This window comes from Gigantopelta aegis, chromosome 11, assembly GCF_016097555.1.
Source record: "Gigantopelta aegis isolate Gae_Host chromosome 11, Gae_host_genome, whole genome shotgun sequence".
Lineage (NCBI taxonomy): Eukaryota > Metazoa > Mollusca > Gastropoda > Neomphalida > Peltospiridae > Gigantopelta > Gigantopelta aegis.
In genome coordinates, this window is record NC_054709.1 from 29,964,494 (window position 1) to 29,982,952 (window position 18,459).

The window sequence follows — 18,459 nt, forward strand, 5'->3', positions numbered from 1 at the left end:
TCGTGCATTGGCTGATAATGCAGGCGTATTAGCACCGACCCTTACGTTTGCTTTGCCTGACTCCCGATGAAACCACTTTTCCGTCATTTTGCCTGACTAGCTGACCAACTAGATGACTCTCCCCGATAGTTACTTTCCCGGGAAAACACTGGCTGAAATTTCTTCTTATCACCCTGTTGTATAGAGCTAACCCTGTACTGCCTGAGCTTTGTGTATTAGCACGTAATCATCTACCACTGTGCCAGCCTCCTCTATTTTTTTGATATCACGATCCTCTAAATGAATACGTAAGCTAACTGGTAATCCATTCTTATCATGTCCTGTAAGATCACAACTCCCGTAACTCGGTATATGACTCTACCTGATGAGAAACCACCCATTTATCAACATCCCTGCCTTCTTAGCCACAAAACTCACTATAAGACTGACCCTGCGTTTTTCTCAACTCGCTATACCGTAAACGATAATCCTCAGGTCGTAATTCATAAGCCCTCAACACCCCAGCCTTAACTAGGTCGTACTAACTTGCTCGCTCATCACTCATTGAATTATAAGCTATGCTAGCCTTCAGTCCTTACATGTTAACCCAATTTCTTCTTCCCGTCTACTACTTCTTCAGTATTCAACTTTAACTCTTATGTTCCACTTTTAATTTTTGCTAACGGAATTCTCTATCCCTATCTCTCTCTTCTCTCTCCCTCTCTCCATCTCTCTATTTTCTCTCCTTTCTTCCTCTCTTTCTCTTTCTCTATCTATCTTCTCTTATCTCTATCTTCTTTCTCTCTCGATCCCTCTCTTCTCTTTCTCTCTCTCTCCCTCTCTTCTCCTCTCTCTCTCTCTCTCTACTCTCTCTCTCTCCTCCCTCTCTCTCTCTCTCTCTGCTCCTCTCTCTCTCTCTCTCTCTCTCTCTCTCTCTCTTCTCTCTCTCTCTCTCTCTCTAATGCACGTTCTTCCCTTTCGTACTCAAGCTTTTTAAAAGCTAATTGTTGTTCCACACTTAACTCATTTATCTCTATCTCTGGAACAATCTCACTGTCTTCCATAACAGGACTATCACCAAAAAACTTCCTGGATAATAATTGTCCTTATATCTCCTAATGTTTCAGCTGATGTTAAATCAATTTCCCGCTCACTCGCGATTTCAACTAACTCGGCCTTACGTGCTCGCTTAATCTCCACTACACTGAGTGTAGGCCTATCCAGCAAATTCTTATCCATGTTTAGGTATGACGTCACTCTATTATTAATTAATTTTCTAGTGAACAACGTTGCTACTTCTGGTAATTTGTAAAAATAATTTATAAAGCCCCCATTTACAAATAATACCTTTTTAAATATGCATGTCCCGTTTCAGATCCGGGACGAGCGCCCCAATTTTCACTCCTGTCACGGGGATCCTATAATACCCGTAACTGAATAAAAACACGATTATCCAAATATCTCTCATAACTGTATATCTATTAGATCTCTCTGTATCGGGCAGTGTATACCCGAGTTGCTTGGCTCTAGGTATATTAGAGATAAGATCATTATATTAAAGTATATGTAATATAGCACGTTTAGTTCACTAGAAAAAACACAACAAAACACAATACACTTTGGAATCTGTATTAGCCTTAAGCTGACAAATATATTTGCCGCAGTTAATGGTTTACAACAACAATAATAATAACAACCCAGAACTAATCACTTAATTAGTTAATCACTAGGTGTCTAGTTTACACAATATTCTAATCACTTCACCGTGACACAACACCCACACGTGTGATAATTGAGAAACGCTTCCAGGGGAACTTAATTAATAAAGGAATTACAACTCTATTCCTAACTGGTTAATTTTTAATTAACCCTAACTACTCATTCAGTAACCTTGTAATACAGAATTAATACTGGTACCTATCACAATAAAGATAACCTTAACCCTAACCCTAACCCTAACCCTCCTAACCCTAACCCCTAAACCCTAAACCTAACCCTAACCCTAACCCTAACCTAAACCCTAAACCCTAACCCTAACCCTAACCCTAACCCTAACCCTAACCCTAACCCTAATGAGAAAACACGCTACATTTTTCCATTAATAGCAAGTGATATTTTATATGCACAACCCATAGACAGGATAACACATACCACGGCCAGTCGTGGTGCGGCACTGGCTGGGACGAGAACTAGCTCAATTGACCCACCGATGAGGATCGATCCCAGACCGATCGCGCATAAAGCGAGGGATTTACCACTCGTCTCAAATAATTTTAAAAGTTGAATTATGTGTCTAGTACTTTGTGTTCTGGGTCTAATGTAGCCTAATCAATGACAACCAGCCAAAAGAAGAGAAAATAATGTTGGACATCTTCCCCAGATCCGAAATAAAAATTTCCAATTCTGTGGAACCCAGGTTTCCCTTATGGGGCCTCTTTGTCGTGGATTCGGACGCTTGCATAATATCCATTCTGCCAAGTCAGTTGTACCGAGATGAAGTTAAGAGGGAATTTCCTTGATGACGTCACCCCGAGAAATACCCCATCTTTTTTATCTCCATTTAATGAGGTACCCATTTTTGTTTATGACAAATATCGTAAATCATGACACACTAAGAGAACTTTACGATACCTTCGAAAATCTGCCGTGTCTTAAAATCTACGACATTCGTATTTAGCTGGAAAAATATCCGCCCGGTCCTCCCCCCTCCCTAACCCTAACTAAAAATTATAAAGGAGGTGGGGGGATGGGGACACCAGCTCACTGCCGGAAGGCATTCTTGAGGGCAAATTTATGAAGTTTTCTGACGGAGTTGAGTGTGCCATGCACGCCATGGAACTACGAGACGGGAAGTTTGGACTTGTGGTGACGTCGCGCCGAGATGAGCTCTACAGACAGGGAATACTCTTCGAAGACATGGACAAATACACCGTCCACAGAGTACTGAAGATCATCGCCGCCGCCCATTACGTCGAGCTAGCTAGTCCACCGTTGGAGGAAACTGGTGCCTCAGTTCGACGCCAAGCACTTCAACTCGTCCCCGTAGTCGCCAACCGTACCAAGGGCTTAGTTGTACTTTAAAAGTTTTGGGCCGGCTGTCACGGGGATCCTATAATACCCGTAACTGAATAAAAACACGATTATCCCAAATATCTCTCTTACTGAATATCTATTAGATCTCTCTGTATCGGGCAGTTGTATACCTGAGTGGCTCGGCTCTAGGTATATCAGAGATAAGATCGTATATAAAGTATATGTAATATAGCACGTTTAGTTCACTAGAAAAACACAACAAAACACAATACACTTTGGAATCTGTATTAGCCTTAAGCTGACAAATATATTTGCCGCAGTTAATGGTTTACAACAACAATAATAATAACAACCCAGAACTAATCACTTAATTAGTTAATCACTAGGTGTCTAGTTTACACAATATTCTAATCACTTCACCGTGACACAACACCCACACGTGTGATAATTGAGAAACGCTTCCAGGGGAACTTAATTAATAAAGGAATTACAACTCTATTCCTAACTGGTTAATTTTTAATTAACCCTAACTACTCATTCAGTAACCTTGTAATACAGAATTAATACTGGTACCTATCACAATAAAGATAATAACCTACAGTTTACCTAGGTCCTCTAGGATGACTGGCTAAGCTTTAATAATTTTAGCACAGTGAAGCCTACAATTTACTTCGTCAGTTTACCGGACACACTGTCTAATAATATTGGTATAATACAGTATTAAAATATTTAAAGTCACATCAATCACATCAAGGTTATACAACAGAGCAGAAAATATATATTTACCAGTCCAGACGGACTAACGTTCCCTGGAAGCCTTCCAATATGTTTCTCCCCGATAAATCTAAAATCCTAGTTATTTATTATAAAATCCCAGACTGGTCCGGAGACAGTACGCACGACCGAATCTTATCGTGAATTTCCACCACTCCCAGAGTCGATATATTTTCTTAGATGGCCAGGGACATACTGTCCCCTGCCAGGTCGCCAGAAATCCACCGGTCATAAACCATTCTACCGGAGTATTACGTAACTACTATGGCCACATGGCCTCCACACCTGGTGTTCCGGGTGTGTATTAGAGGGGTTACGGTCGCCGTCGGAGGTATTACGTACAAAGTGCCCCCGGTCTGAGTGCAATATTTGGACTGCACACGGCCCCTCTAAACAATTAATATCGCCACGGCGAAAGGAATTAGAGCATGTTTCCGTCACAGTGTGTCCTTTGGACGATGAAAACAAGCCATTTTTCATTTTAGAACATCCTTAGAAATCGCTTCTACAGAAACACTGAAGATTATTCGATTTTTTGGTTTGCCATTAAATCCAGTGTAGTATTAGAATTGTCCAGTGTCTTTCTTTAATTTTTTTAAATAGAATTGACTTAAAGATTTACAAAGTTTCATTCTAGACATAGATATTTAATCTTTAGAGCTTCGGTTCAGTAATTATATTCGGCAGCGTCAGAATTATATAAAACGCAGTTCTTTGAAACGTGCTATGTCCTCCCCGATCGCTTTGAGGAAAGCGACTTACATATTTAAATTATCTACGCAACATTCACAGGATTCAATATTACACACCGGTTGTGGGCATGACCTTGTAGGGCATATAAATCAACATGCGATGGTGTACTTGGGACAAGAGAGATATATTCGCGGGCTGTTCCAGATAACCAATCCGCTACCGATACCGCCACTGAGAGGAGTATGCGACCATCGTTCTTCTGTATGCATTTTCTTTGATCAGCATTTATCATAGCATGCGTCTGGTTTAAGACGCACGTTAACAGTCTGAATCCACAAATGCCTAAACTCATACTGGACAGTCTTGCATACAACGACAAATTGTCGATTTCTATGCCCTTAAGTCTAGTGTATCATTTAATGTGCTATTCATGAAGAGGAAGAGGCCCCGGCCCAACATGATAATGAGGTCGTCGACGTCCTTGAATAGGCTGGGTTCTTCTTCATGAACGACAGACTGTCTTCTTCCCAAACCGGCCTCGGTGCGGTCGTGTTAGGTCCATCGGTCAACAGCTGGTCTGTACTGGGGTTCGGATCCCAGTCCCGAGGCATGGGATTTTTAATCCAAATCGACCCAAACCCTGAGTGAGTGCTCCGCAGGCTCCATGGGTAGGTGTAAACCACTTGCAACCGACCTGTGGGCGCATGGTCGTTCTATCTGCCTGTGCGAAGCGCAAATAAAAGATCCCTTTCTGCTCATCGGAAGGTAGCCCATGAAGGTGCGACAGCGGGTTTTCTCTCAAATCTGTGATTGTCCATAACCATATGTCTGACGCCATAATGCCGTAATACAATTTTGAGTGCGCGTTAAATAAAACGTTTTCCTTCTTTCGTTCCCTTCCACAGTCGCTATGGAGACATCCACACCACCGACAGTAGAAGAAGTCATGTATGATTTATATTCCGTCGGGTAAGAACTGGGTGTATCGAGATCTAAATCAGTCCACGTTCCAGTTCAGTTCCAGTTTCTGCAGTTGGTATAAAGTGATGCTATTGTCTGAATAATTTGAGGAAGCATACTTCCTTTTGTATATAGGTATCTATCCTTACAATGCACGTTTTCTCTTTCGTAATCAAGCTTTTTAAAAGTAATGTTGTTCCATACTCAATGTCAATGATACTCTATCTCTGGAACAATTTTCACTTTCTTCCTAACAGCCTATCCCGAAAAACTTCCGGGATAATAAGTGTACTTTATATCACCTAAGGTTTTAGCTGATGTTAAAGCAATTTCGCTACCCGCCCCCCCCCCCCCCCGCCCCGATTTTCAAAACTAATTCGGCCTTACGTGCTCGCTTTAATCTCCACTACACTGAGCGTAGGCCTATCCAGCAAATCTTATCCATGTTTAGATATGATGCACTTATTATTAATTAATTTTCTAGTGAACAACGTTGCTACTTCTAGTTAATTTGTAAAAATAATTTATAAAACCCCCATTTACAAACAATACTTTTTTAAATATGCATGTCCCGTTTCAGATCGGAGACGAGCGCCCCAATTTTCACTCCTGTCACGGGGATCCTATAATACCCGTAACTGAATGAAACACGATTATCCAAATATCTCTCCTAACTGTATATCTATTAGATCTCTCTGTATCGGGCAGTGTATACCCGAGTAGCTCGGCTCTAGGTATATCAGAGATAAGATCTATATATAAAGTATATATAATATAGCACGTTTAGTTCACTAGAAAACACAACAAAAACACAATACACTTTGGAATCTGTATTAATACTACGCTGACAAATGTACTGCCGCAGTAGTTAATTAACAACAACAATCTCATAACAACCCAGAACTAATCACTTAATTAGTTAATCACTAGGTGTCTAGTTTACACATATTTCAATCACTTCACCGTGACACAACACCCACACGTGTGATAATGGAGAAACGCTTCCAGGGGAACTTAACTCTCTTTCATAAAGGAACCCACTACAACTCTATTCCTAACTGGTTAATTTTTAAATTAACCCCTTAACTACTCATTTCAGTGTAACCTTGTAATACAGAACTTTAATACTGGTACCTATCACAATATAAAGGACAATAACCTACAGTTTACTAGGTCCTCTAGGATGACTGATTAAGCTTTACTAATTTTAGACAGTGAAGCCTACAATTTACTTCGTCAGGTTTACCCGGAAAACACTGTCCAAATAATATTAGTATAATACAGTATTCCAAAAATATTTAAAGTCACATCAATCACATCAAGGTTATACAACAGAGCAGAAATAATATTTACCAAGTCCAAACGGACTAACGTTCCCTGGAAGCCTTCCAATATGTTTCTCCCCAATAAATCTAAAATCCTAGCTATTTATTATAAATCCGAATATCGCCTGGGGGCACATCGCGGTACCGAATACCTACAAGTGATATTTCCACAGCGACCAAGACGGCAATTTTCTCTTAGATGGCCAGACTTACTGTCGCCTAGTCGCCAAAATCACAGTCGTAAAAACCGCACTCGCGGAGGTATTACGTAACTACTGGCCACATGGCCTCCGCATCTGGTCTGGGTGTGTATTGGAAACAGCTCGACCACCGTCGCGTGGAGGTATTACGTAACAAAGTGCCCACCTAGTCTAAGTGCATATTGGGACTGCACACGGCACTCTAAGACAATTAATATCGCCACAGGCGAAAAGAAATTAAGAGCATGTTCCGTCACAGTGTGTCTTTGACGATAAAAACAAGCCATTTTTCATTTTAGAACATACCTTAGAAAATATGCTTCATACAGAAACACTGAAGAATTATTCGATGGTTGCCATGAAATCCAGTGTAGGTATTAGAATTGTCAGTGTCTTTCTTTCTTTTTTAAATAGATGACATTAAAGATTTACAAAGTTCATTCTAGACTAGAATATTTAAAATCTTGTATAGCTTCTGTTCAGTAAATATTTCAGGGGCAGCATCAGAATTAATATAAAACGCAGTTCTTTGAAGACGTGCTATGTCCTCCCGATCTCTTTGAGGAAAGCGACGTACATATTTAATTATGCTGCAAACATTCACAGGATTCATATTACACACGTTGTGGGCATGAACCTTGTAGGGCATATAAATCACAATGCGAATGGTGTACTTGGGACAAGAGAGATTATTTCGCGGGCTGTATTCCAGGATAACCATCAGCTAACGAGTACCGCCACTGAGAGGAATGCGACCATCGTTCTTCTTGTATGCATTTTCTTTGATGCAGCCAATTTATCATAGCATGCGTCTGGTTTAAGACGCACGTTAACATTCTGAATCCCAACAAATGCCCATAATCATACTGGAGCAGTCTTTGCATATCAAAGACAAATTGATCGAATGTATATGCCCATTAAGTCATAGTGGATATCATTTAATTGTGCTATTCATGAAGATGAAGATGCCCGCTCTCAACATGATAATGAGGTAGTCGACGTCCTTGAATAGGCTGGAGTTGCTTCTTCATGAACGACAGACTGTCTTCCCAAAACCGGCCTCGGTGACGTCGTGGTTAGGCCATCGGTCAACAGGCTGGTAGGTACTGGGTTCGGATCCCAGTCGAGGCATGGGATTTTTAATCCAGATACCGACTCCAAACCCTGAGTGAGTGCTCCGCAAGGCTCAATGGGTAGGTGTAAACCACTTGCACCGACCAGTGGGCCATGGTCTGTGCTATCCTGCCTGTGCGAAGCGCAAATAAAAGATCCCTTGCTGCTAATCGGAAAGAGTAGCCCATGAAGTGGCGACAGCGGGTTTCCTCTCAAAATCTGTGTGGTCCATAACCATATGTCTGACGCCATATATCCGTAAATAAAATGTGTTGAGTGCGTCGTTAAATAAAACGTTTCTTTCTTTCCCTTCCCAAAAGTCGCTAATGTGAGACATCCACACCATCCGACAGTAGAAGAAGTCATGTATGATTTATATTTCCTGTCGGGTAAAGACTGGTGTAGTCATAGAGCTAAATCAGGTCCACGTTCCAGTTCCAGTTCCAGTTCTGCAGTTGGATATAAAGTAATGCTCATTGTCTGAATAATTTGAGAAGCATACTTCCTTTTGTATATAGGTATTCTAGTCAACATTTTATCATTATTGTTTTCTTGAAACAACACAAACTAGGTGAGTTTCAGTCCATTTGCAAGATTTGGCGACACAGTTAATTCAATTGTGATGCATATGCTCAATTTTAGCTGAACGCTTCAGTGAAGAAAATATGATTACCATTATCTGCTGTTGCTATCGATCCAGGACAGTACGCTCAATGATGCTTCTGTGAAAGGTGGTAGTAGGGCTGTAGGCCTGGCAGATCTTGGGTACTGGGTGGTGTATGGACCAGAGATACTCAACTAATTAGAGAGTTCGAGTCATCTATGACAATCAGTCAAAAGTTGAAAAATCTCAGATACCATGAGCAGACCAAATGCACTCAGAAGACATTTCTGATAGATATCACGTTGGGACAGATGGGAAAATATATTTGGAGGAAGCAGCAAATAGAGGAGGCATTGACGTGCAACCTATCAATGACATGATGTACATTCTAAGATCAAAATACACACAACTGACGTTTTAAAGACATTATACAGTGACGCCTTATTTCACTTAGCCCCTTGAACAGATTTATAGCGTGACCTTTGGTGACTAAAATGACTTTCATACTCATCAGAAAAAAATGGAACCATATTTTGTTCTGAATATGTATACAATAGTCATTATAAATATCATTGGTTCCAAACATTGCCACGGGACCTATTTTAACTACATATGCCCCTACACTAGCATGTGTTAATTTGAACAATGAGCCCCAAGCCAAACCCCTGGTCTGAACAATGTTCACCCCAAGCTTACTGTAATCGCCTGTGTACCTGTGTGTGTGTGTCAATATGGAGTGTACAGCTGAATACCTGTGAGTATGAGTGTTAATGATAGTAGAGACAGAAAGCGAATGCTGAGCAATGATTCAAGCTTTGCATCGTCTTAAAATGCTATATTAACACAGTCAAAAGAAACAAACACGGACTGACAGAACTGCAATAAAGCATGACGTAAAGAAGAAAAAAACACAGACGTTGGTGAGTGATTCCTGACAGCCAATTATTCCTTCTGTTAACACGTGTAACAAACTTTCAGACAGCCTAGTCTTTCTGTGTTATTTGTCTGTGTTATTTACCTTGAAGACAGTCTAGCAATGTGTCTGTGTCGATCGACTGACAACCTGTATACCCCGTGCAACTGCACGTGTTTGTTGTGTCATCCAAGTTGTTGTAGAATCATGCTTTTTTTTGTACTCGGTTTTCGCATATAATGGGGTATTTTATAAAGGTGGTTTGTATTTTGTCTGAGAGCGTTTCGCTGTAAGTATGGTAGAATATTTGGGAGGGTAATTTAAACTGATTTGCTGTAACGTTGGGAAGTGTTGTTTTACTAGTAATTGTAGCAGATTAGATCAAGTAATTGAGTATATCTGTGTAATATAGGTATCATTGTAGTACGAATTGTTTGATATCTATAATGTTAGTTTAGCGGGTTTCATTTCTTACCAGTTTGGTTCATTACATAAAGATACCAATGAACTTAAACTTGTTGAAAAGAAAAACCTATTTAGGCAAACTGCAAACATTATTTTATTTATAATTTCCCTTAATTCTGCTTTTGTTCAGGATATAATATTGATCTTTCTATTAGTATAATGGGAATAACACACTCCATACGGATATAATGTCCGTATTTTGTACCAAGTTGAGAAATAATCATTTCCTGCTGCCTTCCAAGACCACACATATATCATTATTGTTATTGTTATTGTTATTATTAGTATTCAAAGGGGATTACATTTGCAGTACATGACATTGATTTTTTTCTTGTGTCAAAAACTATTTTATTTACGTTTTTATTCATATTTGAAGCGATATACGTAGTACAAACCAAGTAATATCCGGGCTGGGTCAAAATTCGAGGTGCACCCAACTTTTGATAGAGCAGTTAATACCACAAGTCCTGTGATTGGTGAATGTTTGTGTAAAATAAAATAGTTTCATCTGGACAAAAAATGCATTCAATTTTATTCCATTTAGTACTACTGTGTCAAGTAGCCTTGTGCTAGAAACATGTATGGGGGTACCTGTAAAATACTCAAATTTTATACGGTACTAGCGTAGTCATAGACGCTACCCGTTATCTCAGACATGAGCAGCTTGACCCCCACTTTTTGTGATTTACTTTAAGGGTGAGTGGTGGTAGTATTTATATCCGTGGTGTATACGTTGATTGATACGCTGCAGGTAGGAGTTTAGTAACAAATGTTACTTTTGTCATCTATGGGATTTGATTTGGTGGTGGTGGTATCAAGTACGGTACTATACACCCTATAATGCTGGATATGACGTTTATTTTTCTATTAATAAATTAGAAATAAAACACTACATGCGGATATTTTGTATTTGGTACCATAGTTAAAAAAAACCTAACAATTCGTTACTGCCTTACAAGACAATAACCCCCTCCCCCCACCCTAAAAAACCCAGCCCACACTTTTTTTTCAATAACATGGGGAATAACTCCTTCCTCCTTTTGCTTGTGATGGACACAAGAGTTACTCTTCTTTGTTCATTATACATTTCCTCTGGGAAATATTAACCTAAAGGTCTTATGTCAAAGTTGAAAGTACAATATTTCGTTAGTTTCACCATTTATTTGTAGCAAATAGCTACATATTAATCGATCCCACGCAAAATCTTTCCATAATTAACTCTAGAATAATTAATTTAAAAAATTATTGCACGGAACTACAAGAGGAGTTCCCAAAAACAATGTGTGGCTAAGTACAGCATGTCCACCATCTTTGTTTCTTTTGTCGCCCAACACCACAATTACGCCCTACCCACCGAACACCAACAAAACGCCCCTACCACCAACACCAACAAAACCACTACCACCATTATTAACACCAGCATCACCAGCATAAACCAACACAACCACTACCTCCATTACTATCACCAACCTCACCAACAACATCATCACCAACACCATCACCAACACCACCACCACCATCACAAACACCAACAACACCCTCCACGAACACAAACCATCACACCAATAACACCCTCACGAACAACCACCATTGCCAACACCAACATCACCACCACCATAACAACTAACGCCACTATCATCAACAATACCACCACCAACATCACCACCACTAACACTACCAATACCAACATCACCAATACCACCTCCACCAGCATAACGTTGTTGGTGGTGGTGGTGGTGCATATAAAAGATTACTGGCTACTAATGGAAAAATGTAGCGGGTTTCCTCTCTAAGACTACATGTACAAGAGCCGATGATTTGTAAATCAATATGCTCTAGTGGTGTCATTAAACAAAACAAACTTTTACATTGTCCCTATATCCCCCATGCATACAAAATACCCCTTGCTAATAATGAAAACATATAGCGGGTTTTCTCTCTAAGGCTCTGTTAAATAGCCAACTTCCAATAGCTGATGATTAAAGCGACTAAAAAAACGTATTTTGTAGGTGTTACTTGGTGTGAAGCTCGCCTGTTACACCGTTATCGGACCGAGCCAAATAATCAGGATATCAAAACGTCGTACCCTGATATAGTCTTGTCAAAATAAAAATACTGGCACTTTTTCCCCACATTTTTGTTGATGGTGGTCATCGACACATGTTTTACATCATATTTGTTGTGACATAGAAGACTGAATTCACGTCATTTCCTCAAAAGCATTATGAGGAAGTAAAGTAGCACGGAATTCGTTCCCGCACGGTTTTCGGTTATTTAATTAAATTTGAACTAAAATATTAATTATATTCACGGATGAATCTGCAATACCACTGGTGGTCTGTGATTGGCCCCACTCTCCTTCAAACATTCTTTTACTTCACACAACATTCTCAAAATTCATCAAAAAAAAAAAAACTTTACCAATTTTGAACTTTTATCAATTTAACTTTTAATTTTTTGAGAAGGATATCCTGATTTTTAGAACTCATGCTATCAGATCTTTATTAAAACATCTTTTGAACACTTATGCAGAGCTGTAGTTTTGTGTCATACACCACCTTTATATAATAAAATGTAGCGGGTTTCCTCTCTAACACTATGATAAAAATTACCAAATATTTGACATCCAGTAGCCGATGATTAATGAATTAATGTGCGCTAGTGGTGTCGTTATACAAAACAAACTTTTTTTGTGATTGTCGGGCACTTGTCGTTTTGAGAGGGTCCCTGGAAGACGGAATGGCTGAGTGGGCGATCATGTGACGCAACGTCACGCTATAGGTTGGCGAACTTAGAATTCTGCTGTCCGGAGTTTGCCGAAGCTTAGCTGAATGTGGGTGCTGTCGGGTTTCTTTCTGTAGTGTGTGTATTAGTGATTAATATCTGAATTTTTTTTAATCAAGTAACTCGAAAATGGTCGATGTAAATGTATTTGACGTCAAACATAGGATTGTTGTGGTATTAGAGCGGAAATCTTTGACAACTTTTTGGTTGTCGACAATTGCCAAAAAAATGCGTAGCTTGGTCTCTGACTGTAATGAGAGCGTATTTATGTCCAAATGTCCGTCTAGCTCTCTTACAGTCAGAATACTCGGGCTACCTGTTCTCATGTTCTGGAATATATTTCTTAAAGAAAGACGAGGCCATATATATCTAACAGAATATTATATTTCACTTGACCTGTCACAGACCAGACATTTTTACTACATAACATGTTCGTAACGGAACAGTAACAAAACAATATATTATTGCCTTGAAAACGCGTGTCTGAGCATTTTTATTTCAAAATATTCCAGGGACCATGCCCCCGACTACCCCGACATCTCGCTCACGGTACCAAATACAAAACTAAAATGACTCGAGCATCCTTTGTTCAAAATATTCCAGGGACCAAGCCCCCGACTACCCCGACATCTCGATCACGGTACCAAATACAAAACTAAAATGACCCGAGCATCCTTTGTTCAAAATATTCCAGGGACCATGCCCCCGACTACCCCGACATCTCGCTCACGGTACCAAATACAAAACTAAAATGACCCGAGCATCCTTTGTTCAAAATATTCCAGGGACCATGCCCCCGACTACCCCGACATCTCGCTCACGGTACCAAATACAAAACTAAAATGACCCGAGCATCCTTTGTTCAAAATATTTCTGGAGAAGCATGCAAATTTAAAAAAAAAAATTCACCCCAAGCTTACTGTAATCGCCTGTGTACCTGTGTGTGTGTGTCAATATGGAGTGTACAGCTGAATACCTGTGAGTATGAGTGTTAATGATAGTAGAGACAGAAAGCGAATGCTGAGCAATGATTCAAGCTTTGCATCGTCTTAAAATGCTATATTAACACAGTCAAAAGAAACAAACACGGACTGACAGAACTGCAATAAAGCATGACGTAAAGAAGAAAAAAACACAGACGTTGGTGAGTGATTCCTGACAGCCAATTATTCCTTCTGTTAACACGTGTAACAAACTTTCAGACAGCCTAGTCTTTCTGTGTTATTTGTCTGTGTTATTTACCTTGAAGACAGTCTAGCAATGTGTCTGTGTCGATCGACTGACAACCTGTATACCCCGTGCAACTGCACGTGTTTGTTGTGTCATCCAAGTTGTTGTAGAATCATGCTTTTTTTTGTACTCGGTTTTCGCATATAATGGGGTATTTTATAAAGGTGGTTTGTATTTTGTCTGAGAGCGTTTCGCTGTAAGTATGGTAGAATATTTGGGAGGGTAATTTAAACTGATTTGCTGTAACGTTGGGAAGTGTTGTTTTACTAGTAATTGTAGCAGATTAGATCAAGTAATTGAGTATATCTGTGTAATATAGGTATCATTGTAGTACGAATTGTTTGATATCTATAATGTTAGTTTAGCGGGTTTCATTTCTTACCAGTTTGGTTCATTACATAAAGATACCAATGAACTCTAAACTTGTTGAAAAAGAAAAACCTATTTAGGCAAACTGCAAACATTATTTTATTTATAATTTCCCTTAATTCTGCTTTTGTTCAGGATATAATATTGATCTTTCTATTAGTATAATGGGAATAACACACTCCATACGGATATAATGTCCGTATTTTGTACCAAGTTGAGAAATAATCATTTCCTGCTGCCTTCCAAGACCACACATATATCATTATTGTTATTGTTGTTGTTATTATTAGTATTCAAAGGGGATTACATTTGCAGTACATGACATTGATTTTTTTCTTGTGTCAAAAACTATTTTATTTACGTTTTTATTCATATTTGAAGCGATATACGTAGTACTAAACCAAGTAATATCCGGCTGGGTCAAAATTCGAGGTGCACCCAACTTTTGATAGAGCAGTTAATACCACAAGTCCTGTGATTGGTGAATGTTTGTGTAAAATAAAATAGTTTCATCTGGACAAAAAATGCATTCAATTTTATTCCATTTAGTACTACTGTGTCAAGTAGCCTTGTGCTAGAAACATGTATGGGGTACCTGTAAAATACTCAAATTTTATACGGTACTAGCGTAGTCATAGACGCTACCCGTTATCTCAGACATGAGCAGCTTGACCCCCACTTTTTGTGATTTACTTTAAGGGTGAGTGGTGGTAGTATTTATATCCGTGGTGTATACGTTGATTGATACGCTGCAGGTAGGAGTTTAGTAACAAATGTTACTTTTGTCATCTATGGGATTTGATTTGGTGGTGGTGGTATCAAGTACGGTACTATACACCCTATAATGCTGGATATGACGTTTATTTTTCTATTAATAAATTAGAAATAAAACACTACATGCGGATATTTTGTATTTGGTACCATAGTTAAAAAAAAACTAACAATTCGTTACTGCCTTACAAGACAATAACCCCCTCCCCCCACCCTAAAAAACCCAGCCCACACTTTTTTTCAATAACATGGGGAATAACTCCTTCCTCCTTTTGCTTGTGATGGACACAAGAGTTACTCTTCTTTGTTCATTATACATTTCCTCTGGGAAATATTAACCTAAAGGTCTTATGTCAAAGTTGAAAGTACAATATTTCGTTAGTTTCACATTTATTTGTAGCAAATAGCTACATATTAATCGATCCCACGCAAAATCTTTCCATAATTAACTCTAGAATAATAATTTAAAAAATTATTGCACGGAACTACAAGAGGAGTTCCCAAACAATGTGTGGCTAAGTACAGCATGTCCACCATCTTTGTTTCTTTTGTCGCCCAACACCACAATTACCAACGCCCCTACCACCAACACCAACAAAACCACTACCACCATTATTAACACCAGCATCACCAGCATCACCAACACAACCACTACCTCCATTACTATCACCAACATCACCAACAACATCATCACCAACACCATCACCAACACCACCACCATCACAAACACCAACAACACCTCCACGAACACAACCATCACCAATAACACCCTCACGAACACCACCATTGCCAAAACCAACATCACCACCACCATAACAACTAACGCCACTATCATCAACAATACCACCACCAACATCACCACCACTAACACTACCAATACCAACATCACCAATACCACCTCCACCAGCATAACGTTGTTGGTGGTGGTGGTGGTGCATATAAAAGATTACTGGCTACTAATGGAAAAATGTAGCGGGTTTCCTCTCTAAGACTACATGTACAAGAGCCGATGATTTGTAAATCAATATGCTCTAGTGGTGTCATTAAACAAAACAAACTTTTACATTGTCCCTATATCCCCCATGCATACAAAATACCCCTTGCTAATAATGAAAACATATAGCGGGTTTTCTCTCTAAGGCTCTGTTAAATAGCCAACTTCCAATAGCTGATGATTAAAGCGACTAAAAAAAACGTATTTTGTAGGTGTTACTTGGTGTGAAGCTCGCCTGTTACACCGTTATCGGACCGAGCCAAATAATCAGGATATCAAAACGTCGTACCCTGATATAGTCTTGTCAAAATAAAAATACTGGCACTTTTTCCCCACATTTTTGTTGATGGTGGTCATCGACACATGTTTTACATCATATTTGTTGTGACATAGAAGACTGAATTCACGTCATTTCCTCAAAAGCATTATGAGGAAGTAAAGTAGCACGGAATTCGTTCCCGCACGGTTTTCGGTTATTTAATTAAATTTGAACTAAAATATTAATTATATTCACGGATGAATCTGCAATACCACTGGTGGTCTGTGATTGACCCCACTCTCCTTCAAACATTCTTTTACTTCACACAACATTCTCAAAATTCATCAAAAAAAAAAAAACTTTACCAATTTTGAACTTTTATCAATTTAACTTTTAATTTTTTGAGAAGGATATCCTGATTTTTAGAACTCATGCTATCAGATCTTTATTAAAACATCTTTTGAACACTTATGCAGAGCTGTGGTTTTGTGTCATACACCACCTTTATATAATAAAATGTAGCGGGTTTCCTCTCTAACACTATGATAAAAATTACCAAATATTTGACATCCAGTAGCCGATGATTAATGAATTAATGTGCGCTAGTGGTGTCGTTATACAAAACAAACTTTTTTTGTGATTGTCGGGCACTTGTCGTTTTGAGAGGGTCCCTGGAAGACGGAATGGCTGAGTGGGCGATCATGTGACGCAACGTCACGCTATAGGTTGGCGAACTTAGAATTCTGCTGTCCGGAGTTTGCCGAAGCTTAGCTGAATGTGGGTGCTGTCGGGTTTCTTTCTGTAGTGTGTGTATTAGTGATTAATATCTGAATTTTTTTTAATCAAGTAACTCGAAAATGGTCGATGTAAATGTATTTGACGTCAAACATAGGATTGTTGTGGTATTAGAGCGGAAATCTTTGATAACTTTTTGGTTGTCGACAATTGCCAAAAAAATGCGTAGCTTGGTCTCTGACTGTAATGAGAGCGTATTTATGTCCAAATGTCCGTCTAGCTCTCTTACAGTCAGAATACTCGGGCTACCTGTTCTCATGTTCTGGAATATATTTCTTAAAGAAAGACGAGGCCATATATATCTAACAGAATATTATATTTCACTTGACCTGTCACAGACCAGACATTTTTACTACATAACATGTTCGTAACGGAACAGTAACAAAACAATATATTATTGCCTTGAAAACGCGTGTCTGAGCATTTTTATTTCAAAATATTCCAGGGACCATGCCCCCGACTACCCCGACATCTCGATCACGGTACCAAATACAAAACTAAAATGACCCGAGCATCCTTTGTTCAAAATATTCCAGGGACCATGCCCCCGACTACCCCGACATCTCGCTCACGGCAAATAAAAAACTAAAATCCTTTGTTCAAAATATTCCAGGGACCATGCCCCCGACTACCCCGACATCTCGCTCACGGTACCAAATACAAAACTAAAATGACTCGAGCATCCTTTGTTCAAAATATTCCAGGGACCAAGCCCCCGACTACCCCGACATCTCGATCACGGTACCAAATACAAAACTAAAATGACCCGAGCATCCTTTGTTCAAAATATTCCAGGGACCATGCCCCCGACTACCCCGACATCTCGCTCACGGTACCAAATACAAAACTAAAATGACCCGAGCATCCTTTGTTCAAAATATTCCAGGGACCATGCCCCCGACTACCCCGACATCTCGCTCACGGTACCAAATACAAAACTAAAATGACCCGAGCATCCTTTGTTCAAAATATTTCTGGAGAAGCATGCAAATTTAAAAATTCCCGAATACCCGAATTCCTCCATGTCGGACCTATCGTTTTACGGTAGGATAACAACGAAATTGATATACTGACGCTTTTTTAATCCGACATTGCACATATCCGATTACAAAACCCTCAGTATATCAAATTCGTTGCACACAAGTGATCTTTAGTGAACGTCGCAGTATATGTAGTAAAATACTTGAGTTGGTCTAAG